This window comes from Neovison vison, chromosome 6 (assembly GCF_020171115.1).
Source record: "Neovison vison isolate M4711 chromosome 6, ASM_NN_V1, whole genome shotgun sequence".
In the NCBI taxonomy this organism is placed as follows: domain Eukaryota; kingdom Metazoa; phylum Chordata; class Mammalia; order Carnivora; family Mustelidae; genus Neogale; species Neogale vison.
Genome location: NC_058096.1, coordinates 7,708,582 through 7,729,034, shown reverse-complemented (window position 1 = coordinate 7,729,034; position 20,453 = coordinate 7,708,582). Strand labels below are relative to the sequence as shown.

At 43.2% G+C, this 20,453-nt stretch overlaps 1 protein-coding gene across 5 annotated transcripts in view; it reads left to right on the top strand.

The window, feature by feature from the left end:
• The first annotated feature begins 1,011 nt into the window (after nucleotides 1–1,011).
• Nucleotides 1,012–20,453, top strand: part of DYRK1A (dual specificity tyrosine phosphorylation regulated kinase 1A) — a 145,220-nt gene continuing 125,778 nt past the window's right edge. Inside the window, exon 1 of one of the 5 annotated variants that reach the window (XM_044250925.1) lies at nucleotides 1,012–1,079. The gene's annotated coding sequence lies outside the window, so the exon portion shown is untranslated. Of the gene's footprint in view, nucleotides 1,080–1,649; nucleotides 1,668–2,422; nucleotides 2,522–20,453 lie in introns of those variants that run through there. The other 4 variants (XM_044250929.1, XM_044250924.1, XM_044250927.1 and 1 more) reach the window with 4 other exon arrangements.

Below are 20,453 nucleotides of genomic sequence, written 5' to 3'. Positions count from 1 at the left end.
CAAAAGAACTTTGGGCAACATGGAGAATCAGTCTGAAGTAAGCTATTTGCCTCACTACTTTTTAGCTAATTTATTTTAGGTTTAGTCTGATTTAAGGCCTGTGCTAATTTGAAATGTTGCTTTATATCAATGTTCTAATAACTGTAGGAGGAAAATACTTGTAAATCATTTAAAGCAAGTGTCTTTCCTTGAGTCATATAGGATAGAGACCAGTATTTATTACGGGGGCTTTTCTTTACACCTCTGAGATCCTATCTGTTGCTAATGTATTCCTGGACAGCTTAAGAAAAAGCTGGTAGGAACACTATTATATGATGGGGAAATAAGCTTAGGTATCAGTCAATGAATTAGTGACTTGGTGTAAAATAATATCTACATTATCCTTTTCAGCGTAACATTTATTAAATGCCATTTTATCAGCCGTGGTACAGAGCACAATTCCTAGCCAGTGCTTGTCTGCTAATTACAAAGTAGCCAGCACAGTATGGCTACTAGCATACCTAGATTTTAACGCCTGGGAAGCACACCTAGCGACATTTAATCAGGCAGACGGGTAGATAAAATACAAATAAACGAGAGGCAGAATATTGAATGGGGGGCGAATGAGGAATCGGGAAGCTGAGCTGGCGCATCACAGAGAAAACCAGGGAGTTGGGCAGCAAGGGTACAGTAAGAGCTCAGGAGGATTAATGTGAGGGGCATTCCGATCGGGAAGGCAAGGCTGCGCCGGAAAAGTGGGGAGGGGTTGAAATCGGTGGTAAAGCCTGGGAGAGCGTGCACAGCCTAAAAAAGTTTTTATGATGGTTCCGTGCATAAAATCTCATCGTTGGCATTGGCTGCTGCAAAAATGGAGAGGCAGGATTTAATCAAGGTGTCAGCCGCAGGGGCATCCCGGATTCGGGCGAAGCGTCCGGAATTCCTGAGATGTCTGAAACGCGGAGGCGGCCTCTTCCCCACCCCCGCCGCGGCCTCCGTGGGCATTTTCCGGCGAGGGGGGCACGCGAGCCCTTCGAAGAACAGTTGAAACGCGCGGCCCTGCGGTCGCCCTCCCGCGGCCGGCGCGCTCCCCGGAGATGAAGGTGAGAGCCCCGGCTGCGGAGCCAGGGGGTGGGCTTCCCGGGTCCCCGCGCGGCCGCAGAGCCCCGTCCCCTCCCCCCCGGCGCGGGCGGGGCTGCGGGCGCACGACGCGGAAGCGCGGGGTTCCGGGGGCGGCGGCGCGGAGGCCGCGCGCGCTCCCCGGGCCGCAGTCGGCGCGGGCGCGGGCGCGGGGCGGGGCGCGGCCGGGAGGCCTGGGAGGCGGCGGGCGCTCGCGCACACGCCGGGCCGCCGCCTCACCCCCCCTTCCCTATCCTTCCCTTTCCTCCCTCGGCCTGGCCGTCCCCCTCCTCTCCCCTCCCCCGAGCGAATCACGCGCCCTCCTCTGACACTCGTAGCGGGCTCGAGCTCCGAATTTATCCTTCACGTGACCTGAGGGGGTTGGGTGGTTGGTTGGGGACGTAGGGGGAGAGGGAAAGGAGGGAACGGAATCTGCCGTTGCCCGAGCAACAGGCCCCGCCCGTCGGCTTGGGGCCGGGGGGCGGGAGGAGGACGTCAGCACGTCAGCCGGGGTTTTGCGTTTTGATTGACAGTTGCTATAGCGACCGGGTCGGTCCGTCGCCATTTTGTTGGTTGGTTTTTTTTTAAACCCTTTCGCTTCCCGCCCGAATAATAATAAAAAGCCCCATTGGAGTGAGGCGGGGGTGGTGGCGGCAAGAGCGGCGGGGGGATCCGGGGAGACTGCTGCCGTCGCTGCTGCTGATCGCGGCCCAGGTCGGGCTCAGGGAGCGGACACCTCGAGCGGGGGGTGCGGGCGCCGCCGCCGCCGCCGCCGCCGCTTCTGCTGCTGCTGTTCCTGCTGCTGCTGTTGGTGCCGCTGCCGCCGCCGGCGAGCGGGCGGGACCGGTGTGAGTGTGAGAGTGTGTGTGTGAGTGAGCGTGTGCGAGGGCGAGTGTGCGTGCGTGTGTGTGTGAGTGTGTGTGTGTGTGTGTCTGTCTGTGCGGGGACTCGGGGGCGGGCGGTTCGGGCTCTCCTGGCGGAGGAGCCGCCGCCGCCGCCGCCGCCGCTCGGGCCCCGGCGCTTCTCGCTGCGCAGGTTTGGAGCGCGCGCCATTTTGTGAGATTTACAAAATCCTCCTCGGGAAGAAGCCGCCGGGAGCGGCCGCGACTAGGCGCCCGGCCTCGCCGCCGCCGCCCTCCGCGCCGGGCCGGGCCGCGCGGCCCCGCCGCCGGGAGTCGGGGTCCGGGGACTGCGGTATTTGCCGGGGAGGGGGCTGTCGCCTCCTCGGCCCCGGGCGCCGCTGGAACCGCGGAGCCGGAGAGAGACTGAGAAGGCTGCGGCTCGGCCGCGGAGCCGGGAGCGCCGGGGGCGGAGAGAGGCGGCCGGGGCGGCGCTGGCTGCGGAGGCCGCGGCGGGAGCGCAGCGGCGGGAGCCCGAGGCTGAGACTCACCGGAGGGAGCGGCGCGAGCGCCCCGCCATCGTCCCGGTGAGTGTCCGGCCCGGCCGCGGCCCCGCCCGGCCCGGCGCCCGGCTCCCCCCGCGGCCTGCAGCCGGGCCCGCGCCGAGGCCGGCCGGGCGGAGGGAGGGACCTGCCATTTTAGGAGGAGGCGCCGCGGCCCGGGGCCGGCCGCCGGGGGAGGGAGCCCGACAGGCCCGGTCCCGGAGGAGAGGCGGGTGCGAGCGGAGGGAAAGTTGCGGAGGGTGGGAGCTGGGGCCGCGGCCTCCCGGGAGCCGGGAGCCGGGGGCATGGGGGCCGGAGAAAGCGCCAGACCTTCACTGGTCGCCCGAGCGGAGGGGAGGAGGTTGTCTTCCTCCTCCTCCTCCTCCTCCTCCTCTTCCTCCTCATCCTCTTCCCCCAGCTCCTCCCTCGTCCCTCCTCTCGGTCCCCACCAGTGTGGGAACCGCCGGGGTTCTCTGCAAGGACAATGCACGGGTTAAGAAAACGGGGCTGGCTGCTGGGCGAGGCGCCGGGGAAGGTCGGGAGCCGGGTCCCTCAGCGGCCCTTTGGGGTGTGTGCTGGAGCGAGGGCACTCGGCGTGCTCCGAAGTTGTGCAGTGAGTGCAAGTGATCCCGGCCACTGGAGGTGGAGTAATGACCTGTTTAGCAGCCGGAGGAGTTGGTGGTTGAGAATGCGTAAATTATAATTGATACCTGGCTATTGCAACAAAACTTCGCAAGTCTATTTACAGGCGCAAACCCGCTCTCGCTTAGATCCACCAAAGCTGCTGAATATCTTAGCGCCTAGCGAAAGGCCCCTCCCTAGCCTGAAATAGTTAAAAATGGCAAAATCAGTGAGTGATTCCGACTACTGGTCTGTGCTTTTCGTCCAACCCTAGATTATACGAACCTTGTAATCTGGGTGCAGCCCTTGAATGCCAGCACCGTTTGGTTTTTGAATTCTGCCCAAGTTGTCAGGGTATACCCTCTATAGCATTTTTTCACACGGATTTTTTAAACAGGAGGACAAAGAGTGCCAGGCAATCTTCTCAGGGCTTCACGCGTATGAACTCGCATTTCCTGCCGGTAGGAACTGTTAACCCATTTCACAGATGAGGAAACTGAGCCGTGACTCATCCAAGGTCATACAGCTGGGACTCCAGGAGCCGGAGTCTGTAGCTAGCCTGGGCTCATAATCACTAGGTTATAACTGATTATTATAAACACTGGCAGATTTGGAGCGATCTGTGTGTAATGACTCAGGGTTCTAACCTAGAGACTTTGACCCTGACAGTGTTGAGCGTGGAATTAACTTTGTCGTTTGTGGAAATGGAAAGATGGAAAAGAGGCCCTCTTAATGAAACTTGTCATTCCTCCCACCCCCCAAACTATGTGGACAGTTACTGAATAGAAGGAATTAAAAGATACTTCTTGGTGCGTTTTGTTCTTAACACTTAATTTTAATTGTAGGCACTGCTTAAGTATTGATGAGTCATAGCAAAGTTTTCTGTAAAAGTTATTTTTAGGCATTTAAAAATCTTTGAATCCTTAGATTTCCTGTATGACCCCTTGTGCTTTACATATACAAAGTGTTTAAGAATGGATATATTTAATACTTTGATTTTGGGGAGTTTTGTTAAAATTCTTAAATTCTCACATATTGCTTGTTTACCTTGAGAGCGAGTATTTTCAGATAGTCTATAAATGTGACACTAGAACTGAAATTTCTTGTGTTGAAATTTTAAACTGAAGAAGATCGTTTCAAAGAAACACCAGTTAAGAAAAAGTTTACTTGGTTACAGTTAAAATTTTTAATATGCACATGACTTATACTTCAAGTACTCCAGTGCTTTTGGAGGATTGGGCTTGAAATAGCCCTGGTGCTTATGCTGGCTGCCCAAACTCATTTAGAGTTCAAACCTTATCAGAAAGTTAAGGACTCCTGTTAACATGTTTACCAAGTTCTAAAACAGTATAAAAAGTTGATAAGAGGCATAAGCTCAGAAATTAATTATTCCGGGGTCACCCGTATGTAAGGGGAAGGCACACTTTAAAATCTAAAAATGATTTTGATTCGAAGGAATAGACTTGAATGATCATTATTGGTAGGGGTGGGAAGTAGACTGAATGACCTAGTGAGATCTTTGTTATTAGGAGTTTGTAAAATAGGAATAAGACAGCTTCTTAAACATATTTTAAAAACATTTTGGTGGAACCTGTTAGAAACTTAAGAGCTAGAATTACTGTGTGCTTGAATTAAAAATGTAACCAGTTAGTCCAGTCTTTAGGAGAACTAACATTCAAAATAAATGGAAATAATTCCATTTTAATGCAATGTCTTATTTGGGAATGTATATAGTGAAGAAGACCCTTGGTTAGAAATTTTTCCCGCCTCTAGAATGTTGTCAGATGTTTGTCCTGTTAGTTTTAGTTATGGAGAGTTACTGTGTTTATGATTTAAAGATGGGGGGGGGTAGGGAATGGTAAGTGCAGCAACTGTAGTTAAAGAATTTACGTACATAGGTTTTTATAGTACTATGAATATTGCCCTGCAAATGCAAAATTCAGGATGACTTACAACACAAGGTATATACAGTGACCTTTGGTATGCATTTTGTTTTGAAACTAAAAGAAAATGCTAATTTGTATCAAATCTTGGGTATTACTTGAAAACTTGTTTTTTTTTAAAAATAAGAATTAGCTTAGCTACTTAGATTACTCTGGGGTATTTTCATGTGTGTTTATGGTTGGCAAATACCTAGTTTTGGGAAGAAAATTTGGAAAGAAGTAGCTTTATTATGAGTGTGAAGGGAATTGCCTTATATATGAGACTGAGAGTAAGGTGCATAGAAGAGGGGGCTTCTTTGGTGACTTTCTTGGCACATGTTTGGTAAAGGTGTCCTTGTTTCTGCTTTAGCGTTAGCTTCTCTTTTCCTCAAAGAACTTTCACATTTCCTACACCCACACCCCCAGCAATTTCTCTCATTCCTCCAAGAAAGAAAACCATCTGACCCCAGCACAACCCGAAAACTTCCAGGAAGAGTCCTTACAAAGAACTTAGTTCTTCCCTCACAAAATTTTATTTCTCTCACCATTTTGTTGTATTCCTTGTAGTAGTTTCAACTGTGAGCCAAGAGCCTCTACTTTCTGTTGAGTGTTTTGATAGTTTTCCATGTTTTCTATTTAGAAGTAAAGCTACTACTTGAAGTCATCAAACATGGTCCCCTGAAACTTGGTATAAACACAGTTTTGCCCTGTCAAGAGGTATTGTATGACTGACTTGTTTAAGAGCACCTTATGTATACATAGTGATTATGTTTTTAAGAAGGCTTCTTACCACATATTATTTTAACTACTGGGCAATGTTTCAATGGCTAGAGAAGTTGTAATTCATAATCCGTGGCTTGCACAATTTTTGAGGATGTTACAAGTTTTTAATTACTTGGAAAACATCAAATTATTTTAAGTTACCTAAAACTTCTCCTCAGTTGGCCCTAAATGAAGAAATTTTTTGAAATCTTGCCTGCAATGTTAAGCTAGAGCTGTAAGGTTTATCGTTGGTTACATGAAAATGAGATTTTGGGTTCACGGGAAGAAAGTAATTAATCTAAGGTTTATATTAAGTAATTAAAGGCAAGTCTTATTTCCTCTTAGGGGCTACAGGCAGCATAGTTTCTTTTTTTTTTTTTTTAAATTATATGAAAAATGATATGATTTGGAAGTATTGCATTGTGTAGGCCAGCTAAATGTTTTTCAAAAGTTATGCTTTGGCTTTGAAATCCTACTTTCTGAATTGCATAACAAGGTAGAATTTTCTATTGGAGGTAATAACTTACAGTACATTGCATATCTAGAGTGTGATGTGGTTCCTTGTAGACATATTTTTCGCTAATGTGGAACCACTTGGTCTTTTTGACTACTGATTCTTATACCAGAGCTACATACCCTTTCCTCTAGATGGGGATTTTTAAAGTTCATATGATACTATTAAAGTTTTGACAACACATTTATTTTTTGTTTGAGAGACATATGCATGTATCTAACATACATGGTGCATGATACTTAAAATAGATTTTTATTCTTGATGAATTGTTGTGAATTTTTATGTTCCCATAGTTAAAATAGTTGTATAAATCAGTGGGGGAGGAGCTTAGGGAACTGGTTTAACATGGAATGAATCTGGTTTTCAACATCACCTCTATTTTACACAACATCCCTGTTCATTAAACAACCCTGTAATTTTTCTAAGTATATCAGATTTCCAATGACAAGAATTTAATCTTTTTCTTTTTAAGTTTTATGGATATTTGTGGTTAGAGTTGGCATCCTTGTATATGTGTTTTGGTAAGAAGATGCTGTGATACCCATCCAAAATCTGCATAATATCTAGTTGTAGATGGCAGTTAAGGCAGCGTGATGCTTACAGGCCTGTGAGATGATGCTGGGCAGAGGCTCCAGGGTCAGGCAGATCTGGAATCTCAACAGGGCCTGACACTCGCTGGCAGTGTGATGTTGCCAAGCATTGCTTTCTTTATCTGTAACATGGGGTTGGTGGTGCTTACCATAGGGCTCTTGTGAGGATTGAGGTAACATATACATTTCTTACAGCCGCCTCCTCTCTGTTCTCCCTTTTTCTTCCTCTCCATTCATACTCATCCTTGTGGTCCCAGGATAAATGCTGCTTCTTGAGAGAGGCTTTCCCCCAAACCTCCAAAACCTCAGTCTAGGTAAGGGTTCCTTAGCTATGGATTCTTATAGGACTCTGCTTTTTTTTTTTTTTTTAAATAACTCTTACTGCAAATAGCTGTGTAGTTAGTCATACATATTACCAGATAGACTTAATGTCTGTGTCTTCTCTCCTTTAGATTGTGAAGTCCATCTAGACAGGAATAATTCTTTTTTTGATCACGCTTCCAAGACAGCAGGGGTAGATAAGTGTGTATGTCCGCAGAGGGTGGAATGAAGAACCTATATGCCGAGCCCTGTCCTAGTACCACTCCATAATTGTGCAGTGTTGAGTAAAGTCGCTTCTCTGAGCTTCAGTGTGTTATGTGCCAAATGTGCATAGCACTAGCTGCCCTGCCCAGGATTTTGAGAATGTGGAGTGAGATACTAGAATGAGGTGCTTTGCAGAGGTGTAAAATGCTGTATAAACCTAAGTTGGTACAGTAGCAATAATTTTAGTAGTGGGGTTACCCAAGAATTTACAGAGTTTCAACTTTACTGAATTAGTAAGTAGCTATTAATATTTGTTATAAATTTAGACTTTATGCATTAATTAGAACACAAGATTGGGTCTTTGTTCTGATTAAATACAGTAGGTTAAACAAGTTTATTTTTCTCTCATGTAAGTAATTTTAAAGCTGATGTAGTGGCTCTGTACTGGAAGGGACCTTGGTTCCTTCTGTCTTGTTGCTTTCCTTTGCTTAAGAAACACCATTTTCTGTGTGATTCAAGACTGTTTCCCACCATATCTACCATCTGGAAACAGTTGTAGGGAAAGCACATCCCCTCTTTTAAAAGACAAACCTGGAAGTTGCATACCTGACTTTGTTCACATGTGTTGGTCAAAACTTGGTCAGGTGACCACATATAGCTGCAAAGGAGGCTGGGATATGTGGTCTCCGGTAGGTTGGCTATTTGGTTGAAAATCTGTTTCTACGGAAGAAGAGGAGAATGGAGAATTATGAAACGTTTCCTGTCTCACTTTGAAATGTTTTGGAAGAAACGTACAGAAATAAATCTTGGAAAGACAGTTTACTGTGCTTATTAATAAGACTTATTTTCCATATTTGGTCATTAGTCTTCTCAACTGTGGTGTGCAAATTTAAATAGATCACTATTCAGTATCTTTAATATATAGTTAGATTAGAAAAAATGTAGCTAAACTTTTAGTAGTGAATGAATTTTGGCTCCAATAGCACATTATTTTACTGACACTTTCTGATAGGTACATGGTTCTTGATTGCTATGACAGTACTGTATATAAACAGTATTTGGAGTCCAAGCTTTTGGATCTTGTTTTAATAGTTTCCTAGAATGTATTCGTAGTGTATGTATTCATACTCATACCCTCAGCAAACTATTGGAATAACACTTGCATCTTGACAGGTTTTCAGTACATGTTTTGGAGTCCCTGGCGTTGCAAGGAGGAAGATAGCAGTGATGTTTAGAAATACATTTACTATCCAAGTATGTCCCTCTTTGAGTTTTGTGGGTTTGAACAAAGAGGAAGATCTAGGATTCTTTTGAACTAGAGTGTTATTGTTAGATCTAGTGGAGACCTGAGAAACTAATGGTTCTCAAATAGGGTTCAGAGTTGTGGGGCTCCCATACTTACATACTTCTCTATAGGTTTGGGGTGATGCTCTGGAATCTACTTTCTTGATTCGGACTCCAGGTAGTCCTAATACAGAAGAAGGACTTTGAGAAACATTGGTGTAGTTTATCTCCATGCAGAGAAACTAAAGGACTAATCAGTACTCCAGAGTGAGCGGCTGGAGGAGTAAGTAAGTAGTGTATGTTTTTCTGACTCCTAGTTCTTCGTTCTTTATATGAACGCAAAAGAGGACCAAGTCCCAACTGTGTTGGGATTTTACAGGGCTATTACTCATTCTCAAATAGCTGTTTTTTATGTGTGAGTTCATTGGTAGTGAATAGTTGGGTCACTTAATTGTCCTTTTAGCAAATAGTCAAATGAACATTTAAGGATGGGAAGTTGAGGTTTTAAAGGTATTGTTAGTGTCAGCACTGTGGTAGATAGGGCAGTGTATCTCTCGCATGATGGTAGATGGTAAGGTAGGTGCTAGTGTGGCGTGATTAGAAGGAACCAAGGTAGGTCTTGTCCCCAAATTACTACTTTGTTTTTCATCTGCAGTTCTCACTGTTGAATTCATTCCTTTAGATGAAGCTAAGAGTTGGATTCCCTGATTTAAAACGGAAATATTCCCAGAGGAATGTACTTTATCTGTTATCAGGTTTAACACTCTATTTTTATGAATTAGCTGGCTGTCATTTTAAGAATTGGAGATAGCACCTGCACTAATAAGAGAACTTTGTCGGGGGGCACCTGGTGGCTCAGTCGTTTAGCGTCTGTCTTCGGCTCGGGTCATGATTCCAGGGTCCTGGAATCGAGCCCCGCATCGGGCTCCCTGCTTGGCAGGAAGCCTGCTTCTCCCTCTCCCACTTCCCCTGCTTGTGTTCCCTCTCTCACTGTGTCTCTCTCTGTCAATAATAAATCAAATCTTTAAAATCTTAAAAGATTTAAAAGATAATAAATAAAATCTTTAAAAGAAAAAAAAAAAGAAAAAGAAGAAGAACTTTGTGGGAAGGGGAGGGAAGAGTCGGATATGAGCGCTTGCCCAAAGGAAGATGAAGGGCATGTTTGAGAAATGTCAGCTTGTATTATAGTCCTGGAAAGTTTACGGGGGGCTTCTTTTGTGGCCAGAGGTTGGTAGTGTTAGACTGGAATTCTGGCCGCCTGTCACTGAAAGTGTTGGTAATGGGACTGTGGATCATTAAGCTGAAGACCCACTTGATTGAGTGAGTATTGGGAGTAGAAGGCTTTTTTTTTCTTAGTGGTTTTCATTCCTGTTTGAGCACTCCGACACCATATCAAACATAATAAGGAATTTTCTGGTCGAGAATTTTAGCTTTGAAAATATCATCAAGTTAAACGTGCTCATGGTTGGAAAAAAAAAAAAAGCGCAGGCCCTGTAAGGTGCAGTCGCATCAACGCCCTGCCTCCCGCTCCAAAGCTGGTAGCTGTTCTTCCTACCAGAAATGTCCTGTGCATGTATGTGCAGGTTATTTGTTTTAAACATTTATCATGTGTATGTTAAAAAGCAATATTGTTCAGTATGAACTTATTTTTAAAAACTGGGACGCCTGGGTGGCTCAGTTGGTTGGACAATTGCCTTCGGCTCAGGTCATGATCCCGGAGTCCTGGGATCGAGTCCCGCATCGGGCTCCCAGCTCCATGGGGAGTCTGCTTCTCCCTCTGACCTTCTCCTAGCTCATGCTCTCTCTCACTGTCTCTCTCTCAAATAAATAAAATTAAAAAAAAAATTAATTACCGTTTCTCTCTCTCTCTTTCTTTTCTTTTTTTTTTTTTTTTAAGTAAACTCTCCCCAGAGTGGCCCTGGAACTCATGACTTCCAAGATCAAGAGTCATATACTCTACTGACTGAGCCAGCCAGGTGCCCCTGGTCCTAGACATTGTGACGGGTGTATGTACAGTGTCTGTGCACTTACAAGCAAACTGAATCATGCTAAACACACAGATTTGTATCTTAAGCATCTTGATCTATTTTTAGAAATATTCCCACATCAGCTCATAGTTTTCCCTGTTATTTTTAATGTCTAGGAAGTATTCCATGTTGTGGATGTACCACAATTCAATCAATCTCCATTAAGGAACATTTAAATGGTTCTTGTATTTCTGTTTTAAACAATGCTGCAGTGCGCATCCTTGTACATAGAACTGTGTTCTGTGAGCCGTAGCCACATGACATACATTTCTAAGGGAAACTGCTGGTTCGCCAAGTATATGCATATTTGAATATGTTTAAAAGGAGAACCAGTTTATACTTCCTCAGCAGTGTCTGAGAGTTCGTAGTTTCCCAGCTCTCACCAGCATTGGTCTTATCAGAGTTCTAAATCTCTGTCAGTTTACTAGGTGAAAATGATGTCTAGTTGTCTGGATTTGCCTTTCTCTAATTAAGAGTGAGTTTGAACATCTTAAGTTGTGCTCTAAGCACACTTTATTAAGGAAATACTCATTCTCTGTCAGATATATAATTAAAAATACTTTCTGATTTTCCTGTATTTCTTTGTTCTGTTGAATGAAAAACTGATGTTTTGGTAACTTGTAGATGCTTGGAATTGGAGATGCTTTCATAAATAATAAAAGGGAATTCTTACTCCTCTTCGTTTGAGTAAACATTTTCCCTCTACACGAGGTATGTGCCTTGTGGTGGTAGAAGCTTGGACTCCAGAGGAAGATTCGGTTACCGGGGCTGTTAGTGTTGAGATAGTTGTGTGTATATAGGCGCCTTTAACATGGGTCAGATCCTGACTGCTGACAATGAGAGGTAGTGCTTTATGAAGAACCAGAAGAAAGCAGGGAAGTAAGAATTCTGGGGATTTGATTGTGCCTTAAGGAGGAGGGACTGAGTTTTGGTAGAAGCTGGGGATTTGATAGTCATCTGTTGAAGGGGGTGTTCTGTGGTGGGAGGTGACGTGAGGGGTGCCTCAGGAGAGTGATAGATTCATGTATGTGGGGTTTCAGAGAGTGAGTGTGTGTGAGATGCTGGAGGAGGAATAGGGACAGTTATATTGAGAAATGAGAATGATGGGTCTTAAATATTACGAGTATTTGATTGGGGCAGTTGACAGTGTTTCAGCAGGACTGCGATGACAAGTCTGGTTAGGGAGAGGAGACAGTAAGCAGGAGGGCCTAGAAGGCAGGCTCATTCGAGGTGTATAGGCGTGAAAGAATTAGAGGTTACAAAGTAGGAAGTCAAATGGGAGTGGCAAGTTTGGAGCATCTTAAAAAATTCTCAGTGATTTAATTTTCAACAGAACAAATGAGTATTTCTGGGTTCAGACAGCAGTGTGGCCAAATTTTTGGATATAGAAAGGAGAGAATTGAACACCGGTAGCAGTATAGTATGGGAATGATATGTTTAATGGGACAGTTGAGAGTTTTTCCTCCTGAGGGCCTGAAGGAGCTGTTCAAGAACAGAAGATAGAATTATTGTAGTTCAGACTTCCATTAGGGACAGGTGGATGTCATTTGTAGCACCGTTAAAGATGAGCTTAAAAATGGGGTGGTGGGAGACGGCAGTGCTAGAAGGTGTGAATTTGGGAAAAAAAGGATGTATTATGATACATGGTTTGAAAAAGAGTGACTGAACATGGGAGAGAGTTTATTCCGAGTCTCTGTATTTGTCCCGAAAAATACCATATTTTCTTTATTTTCACATGTTTCCTTATTGTAGGACCAGTAATCTGAAAAACATTTATCTCATGAGGTGTTTAGAATTGTTTAGAGTCCTTACCAGTGCCAAACAGGGAGCTAGGGCCTGGGAATCGCGCTTCAGCGAAGCCTGCACGATCTGTGCCGTCATGGAATGGGAGTCTTCAGTAATCCACAGAGTAGGTTTATGGACTTCTTCTAGCGGGGACATACATTTTTACTGAAGGAAACTCAGAGCACATGAATTGAGTAAATTTTGATGTTGCTTTTTGAAGGTCAAATTTTTGTCTGAGTCCTTGTGACAGTTAATTTTTAGTTAACATTTATTTGGGTATAAATAGGACTCCAGTCTTTAAGACAAATACTGTGTGCTGAAAAATGGGTTCTGATTTGATCATTTCCCCTTGAAAAGAACAATTGTCATCTCAGTAGTTTGTTTTTTTTTTTAACTTCATCTTTATATCAAACATGTTCATTATAGAATGACATTACTTCCATGGTACTAAAGAGTTTGTAAGAGTTTTTTCAAAATAGCAATGGTAGGGAAATTATTAAGGTCTCATTTGGGTATATTATAATTTAATTTTACTTTTTGAATTTCCCTGTAATCGTCCTGTGGTGCAGTTCAAAATATCAGTGAAGCTAGGTGAGTTTACCTAAGAATGGGACTGAAGACTCACGGTTACTCAGCAGTATTAAACTCAGCTATGCCAAGGGAAGAAATTGGAGACAGGAATCGTAGGATTCATGAGAGATGGCTTGGAAGAAGGCTTCTTGCTGAGTAAGACAAAGATCCAGACATTGAAAATAAAGGATGTGGGCATGTAAGGAAAGTCAAGGAATAAGGAAAGTTCAGTGGAATGGACAGAAATAGAAAAGTGATGTGAGCAAATGAATGAGAATTCTTTGTCCTTAAAAACAAAAACAAAAACACCCTCTTTAATGATACATTGTGATTTTTAGAGTAAAGACCAAACAGGTCACAGGACCCTCTGCCTGAATGATGTGGCCCCACCTCACTTACACAGTCTTACTTTACTTGTTTTCACATGTGCTGCCTCTTCAGCCGGAGTCATCCGCTTTCTTGTGGGGAACTTCTTTCCTCCTGCACTTTCAGCCCCCGTGGCAGCTTATCAGGGAAAGTACCCTTTGCTAAGTCACCTCTTCTTTTTTAGTGTCTAGTGTCTGGTTGCACTTTTCCTCCATAGTGCTTATTACAGTTGATAATTTTTTTTAAAATTTATTTATTTATTTTTAAAGATTTTTTTCCAATTTATTTATTTTCAGAAAACAGTATTCATTATTTTTTCACCACACCCAGTGCTCCATGCAAGCCGTGCCCTCCATAATACCCACCACCTGGTACCCCAACCTCCCACCCCCCCAGATTTTATTTACTTGACAGAGCTCACAAGTAGGCAGAGAGGCAGGCAGAGAGAGAGGCAGAAGCAGGCTCCCTGCTGAGCAGAAAGCCCAACTCAGGACTCTGAGACCATGACCAAAGCTGAAGGCAGAGACTTTAAACCACCGTGCCCCCGAAATTTATTTATTGAGAGGAAGAGAGAGCATGTGTGAGGAGAGGAGTGGCAGAGGGAGAGGGAGTCTCCAGCAGACTCCATGCTTAACACGGGGCCCAGTGTGGAGCTCCATTTCACAACCCTGAGATGACCACCTGAGTTGAAATCAAGAGTCTAACTTTTTTTTTTAATAATTAAAAAAATTTTTAAATTAACATATAATGTATTTTTAGCCTCAGGGGTACAGGTCTGTGAATCGCCAGGTTTACATACTTCACAGCAAGAGTCTAACTCTTAACCGACTGAGCCACCCATGTCCCTTGCAGTTGGTAATTTTTTTAATGCTTATTTGATTAATGCTTTTCAGAGAGTAGGGGCAGTGGTTTGCTCCCCCAGTCACAGGGTTCAGCAAAGTCTTGGCACATAATAAGCACTAAGTAAACATTTGTTGAATGAATTAATGAACTACATGTTTTGATCTTGACTAGTTGGTCTCAAGGAACAAAGGACTATGTTTTTAAATTTTATTTATTTATTTAAAAAGATTTTATTTATTTATTAGATAGATCACAAGTAGGCAGAGAGGCAGGCAGAGAGAGAGGAGAAAGCAGGCTCCCTGCTGAGCAGAGAGCCAGATGCGGGGCTCCATCCTAGGACCCTGAGATCATGACCTGAGTGAAAGGCAGAGGCTTTAACCCACTGAGCCACCCAGGCGCCCCAGTTTATTTATTATTTGAGAGAGAGAAAGAGTATCAAGGCTCCATGCTAATTGTGGAGTCTGATGTGGGGCTCCGTCTCAGAACCCTGAGATCATGACCTGAGCCAAAATCAAAAGTCCGATCAGCTGAACCACCCAGGCACCCCAGAGGACCATCTTTTTAAAGATAGGACTGGAAAACTGTATAACCAGGAAAAAATTATTTACTCCTGGATTAGTTTCACAAATGCATGTGAAATACCTACTGTGTGGAAGAAGCCAGGTGTTAGGAATATGGAGTAGAAACAGTGTGCCTTTTTAAACTTTATTTATTTTTTTAATGAAAGTATAGTTGACAGTGTTATATTAGTTAGATTGTGCCTTCTTTATTAAAAGAACACATCGTTTTAGTAGTTTTTGGAAATAGACACATTGCTCAGTGTTCATTTGGAGAGGTTTTAAATTGTGGAGGGAATTAGACTGGATATTCTTCATGATTCTTAGCCAGTAAAATGAGGTGCATTCACCAGCGGCCTCTGGAATGTCAGTCTAGCATTTTGCAGTGGCTGTCAGGTTCACATTTAAAATAAGCTCTAGCTTTGACTTCATCTAAAAAGTGACAGAAAAGGGGAGGAGGTGGTTTGTTTTTATACGTTTTGCTTTAACTATTTTTTCCCCCAATAATTTCTTAAAATATTTTATTTATTTATTTGAGAGAGAGAGAGGGAGAGAGAGAGAAAGCACAAGCAGGGGGAGCAGCAGGCAGAGGGAGAAGCAAGCTGAGCAGAGAGCCCATTTTGGGGCTCCATCACAGGACCCTGGGATCATGAACTGAGCCGAAGCTTAAGGGGCTGAGCCACCCAGGTGCCACTGGGTTTAACTTTTCCAGGTTTGGACAACAGAATGAGAACGATTGAGAATGGATTTTTCAAAAGAATAAGTCTTGTAGTTAGAAAATTATTGAAGCTGTTGATGTTGTCAGGTGAATGAGCTTTTAAAAGCTTACGAGGGATTTGTTTAAAATAGTTCTGAAACTTTCTCAGTGACTAATTTCTACAGTAAATCTTTAGAAAAGCAAATATTCAGTAGGTATTGAAGCTCTTCTCTCTGCCTGGCCCCATGCTAGGCCCTTGGGACATAGTCGTGAGTCACCTGGGCATGCATGGTCCTTGCCATCATGAAGCTTTTCAGTATAGTCAGGAGGAGCTCGCTGGGGAGAAACTTACAGGAAACAGGCTTGTGTTCAAGGTGAGCATTTCTTGGTTCCTTCCATTTGTTTGGTTGTTTATGTTTTGACCGTAGTTTTGGTGGCAACATGTTAGACTACTTTAAGTTACTTGTTACTTTATTTTTGGTAACACAGGAGTTAAAGGGGAGAATATCTTTAATACCATGTAAAATGGAAACTTTGGATCATTAACTTGTTGGTAAATTTTTAAAAAAGTTTATGTAGATCAGTGAGTTTATCCTCTTAAAAAATAAGCTTGTATTTAATAATAATAGTAACAATAGCTATTATTAATTGCTTGCCTGCTATGAACCAGACACTATACATAATTCATTATTTTAATATTCCCAGCAACTCTGTTAGGTGGTCGGTGGTATTTCTGTTTTATCAGCTAAAAAGCTGAGATGCAGGGAAGTAAATTTGCTTAAGGATAATCATAGTAGATTGTGTATGCTGTCTCCAGATACTTAACTCGTCACTGGGTTGTTTTTTTTTTTTTTAAGTGCCCTAAAGTTAAACATGGAGAGAGAAAAGAAAGAGAAAACTAGAGTTTCTATAATCCATTAATTGAAGACACAGAAGAGTTCTGGCATACTGGGATTGATACCTTGTGCTGCTGGTTCATTAATTTTTCAGATAATAAACGAAAATGTCCAAAAGCTTCCTGTGTTTTGGGGAATTCTCTACCTTAAGGATCTTGATGGGAAGTAGAAATCTTCAGTTTTGAGAATTGGTTGCTTACTTTCTCTGCATCTTTTGGAATTGGGATGCAGTTATGTGACCGGGAGCCTCTACTCCACTGCTTCAGAAGCTAGTAATTTGCAGAAGTAGGTACTTTGTAGAATCTGTGTTCTGCAGTGCAGGGGGGATGGCTGCTACATGTGTTTTCCAGAGGCGGGCAGTGACAGAGATTCAGCTGTGACATTTAGTTCCTGGTGTCACTGGTGTCTGTCCAGACTGCAGTGACTGAATCCTCTGCTGTCTCCACCAGACCAGATCGGTGGTTTGAATTTTGGGTGTTCTTGATTATGTAGCCTTCCAGCTTGGCCCACCTGGGGTTTTCTGTGAGTTGCCTAATATGCTTTAATAACTTCCCTTTTCAGTTCAACAAAGCCAGAATTAGTTTTTTGTTCGTAACTAAGAACCTTTACTTAGATGATGCTAATTAAGATAATTGACAATTCTAAGGAGCTCTGCAGGGTCAAGGTTACCTGAATCTACATTAAAATTTCTTAATAGGAAGCCTTTACAGTATATATATTAAGTAAAATAGTTATATGCAGTTTGCTTATTGATATAATGAATTTGCTGATCTGACTGCCTGTTCTAGGCCAGGGTATGTTCTAGTGTTGGAGATACAGGAGTGTCAAGATAGACAGGATCCCTGCACTCATAGAGCTTATATTCTGTTTTAAATGTGGAATAAGCAAGAAAGTAAGTAGCAATGACAAAGAATGATAAATGCCATGATAAAAATAAAGATGGGATAATGTAATAGATAATGATATATTTGTGTGTGTATGTCTGTCTGTATGTTTAGGAGTTGTAGCTTATAAAACATTTACTTTAATTATCAGGAATCATGACTTAGGTTTTTGACTATAAGGCAGTAACATTCTGAATTTACCCACCAACCATAAACAGCTAGGAGACTGGACAAAAGTACATGAAACAGGTATTTTCAGCTTTTGAACAACAGGCAGTGCAGAACTGTGATCCCTGATGGGGGAGCAATTGAGGTGAGCTCTGTGATGGCCCAGCTTTCTTCCTGGAGGCAATTTTTAGATCTCAGTGCAGGGAGCGGGATCCCAAATACAGCCATTTGGCCTCACTGAGTTGAGGAAGCGGGATCCCAAATACAGCCATTTGGCCTCACTGAGTTGAGGAAGCAAAGATTGGATTTGGGGGAGGCCAAGATGGTTCTGTTTTGAGGAGCAGGCTTCTGGAGAGAAGGGAGCTATGCAGAGAAAGAGTTCCATAAGACTTCTTAGTGGTCCTCTTAAATGTTTGAGTGAATATTAATCTGCTGTGCATATGTAGGATATAATTTCATAAAGGAGCAGTTCTTGAAGGAATCCAGTGGGAAACTGTAAGCAGAACAATTCTCAGAGCTCACATAAGGCTGGGAAATATGAGTACGTTATAGCCAAAGTAGAACTCATTAAATGCTGTGTTCATTGAGACTCCAGAAGGGTCATGTCTTGTAGTGGGGCTAAGTTCTATAATAAAAGCTTCTCTAGATATAGCTGGAAAATGCTTGAAAACAAGCCTTGAAAGGAGCAAACTAATTGGTAAGTAATGTAATTGCCTACAAAGTCCAACACTCTTTAAAGAAATACAACAAAACCCAACACTTAACAGTTTAAAATGTCTGGCATCCCATCAAAAATTACTAAGTATGTGTAAAAGCAGGTTAACATAATTTATAATTTGGATGTCAGTTGAAACCAACCCAGAACTGACAGGTGTTAGAATGGACAGGCAAAGACATTAAAGCAGTTATTTAACTGTATTCAGTGTGTTCAAAAACGTAGAGACAGGGAAGGTTAAAAAGAGACCCAAATAAAACTTCTAGAGATGAAAACTAATATGTGAGATGAAAAATACACTGGATGGATTAATGGCAGATTGGATATTACAGAAGAAAAGATCAGTGAATTTGAAGACACAGAAGAGAAAACAAACAGGCAGAATTGGCAGAGGTAATGGAATTAGCGGACAGGTTGTTCAAGTGGCTGCTGTAAGACATGGGATCAGATTGTGGTTAATGTTGACATCTTTGTACAAAATGTGACTGCTACCTGAATTTGTCTTGATGTGTAGTTAAGAATAGTTGAAAATCAGTATTTCAGTAAAGCGCTGGGATATGATGGAAGAACTTTATTATGCAACGGTGTGTTATTTTTGATATGTGACAAAAAATAAAGACACTTAAAACATACATTTATGATCTCACTGTTTGGGGGTCAGATGCCTGGGTACAACCCAACTTAGCTGGGTTCTGTGTTTTAGGGTCTCCGGGCTATTGTCAAGGCTATTGTTGGCTGTGGCTGTGGTGTCATGTGAGGTATGACTGGGGAAAGATCTCTTCTTAGCTCTTGATAGCTGGTAGAATTTGGTTTCTTGTGCACTTGTTAGACTGAGGACCTCAGTTTGTTACTGCCTGTTAGCCCTTACTTAGTTCCTTGCTGTGTGGTCCTTTCTGACGCCACTTATCAAAGACTGTGAAGTGTCTTCTCACAGGACAGATGGAGCTACCTGCAGAAGTGACATCCTGTCTCCTTTCCTATATACTCTTGGTTACAAGCAAGTCAGGTGTCCTGGGTCAAGAGGAAGGGTCTACACAGGGATACAAACAGCAGGAGTCGTGTCCTAGGACCCATCTTAGAATTTGTCCGTAGTATGTAGTGGTGCATAGTGCGTTCGGTGGAGCCTGATAGAGATACCAGGCTTTGAATTTAGCCCTGTCTTTTCCCAGCTCAATAAACTTCTGAGTCTCAGTTTTCCCATTTATGTAATAAGGTACCTACTATTTATAGTATTGTGAAGAGGAATTGAATGCATATAACATGCTTAAGACTTTGTCCTACTAACTCCTGCTCTTTTTTTCAGTCTCAGTTTAAGATGTCCTATATCTGGGGAGACCTTCCCTGCTTCCTTTGACTCCCCCTTCCATCCTGTCTAGGTTAGGTTTAAAACACCCTGAACTTTCCCTTCTCATCACTTCACACATGTCCCACCTGAATGTTATAGCTGTGGGGTTACTTATTTATTTATTTGGTATCTGCCTCCTTTAGACTAAGCTGCTTGAGAGCAAGGGTTGTATCTGTTTTGTTCACGGCTGTGTCTTCAGGGCTTGGCACAAAGAATACTCTGTAAGTGTTTGCTGAGTGACAAAGAACGTGGTTGAGATGCATGTGTTGTTTCTTTCAGGGGGCATTTTCCGTGTCACCGAACCATCTGTGTTCTCCCAGGTTCTGGAGCAGTCAGTCCAAAAGCTGTTCCCTCTTGTTTCTAAGACTGTCAGGGTCTAGCAGGGGAACCTGAGGCATAATAGTCTTTAAACTGATTGTAAGGATTTGCAGAATGGACACTAAATAGGAGTTAAAACACACACCCACACTTAGAGGCTGGAGGGATGAAGCCATTAATAAAAATGAGTCCTAGTGGGTCAGAAGCAGAAAACATGGTAGGGGGTGAGCACCTCTTCTCTGTGAATGTGCTCTGCCGGCCGCTGCATGAGATGGTGTGGCGTGCAGGAAGTCGATTTGGAGAAACTACCTTCTGAAGCTTCACTGTGCACATTAGCATGTCATAGCGAACCCCCTTCTCCCCTGTTACCTTAGGAAGGGCAGTCTTTTTTAAGCGTACTACTCTGTACACTGTAAATGTACACATACCACGACCTAGTAAGGTGCCGGGATGGAGGACGGGTAATGGATGATAACATTTAGGCTTAGAGATGAAGTAATTTCTCCTAGTGGTTGATGAGGTAGGATCCAGACCAGGCTCAGCCCTCACTCTTAACTATTACTCTGTATTGCTTCTGTGGCTATGTTT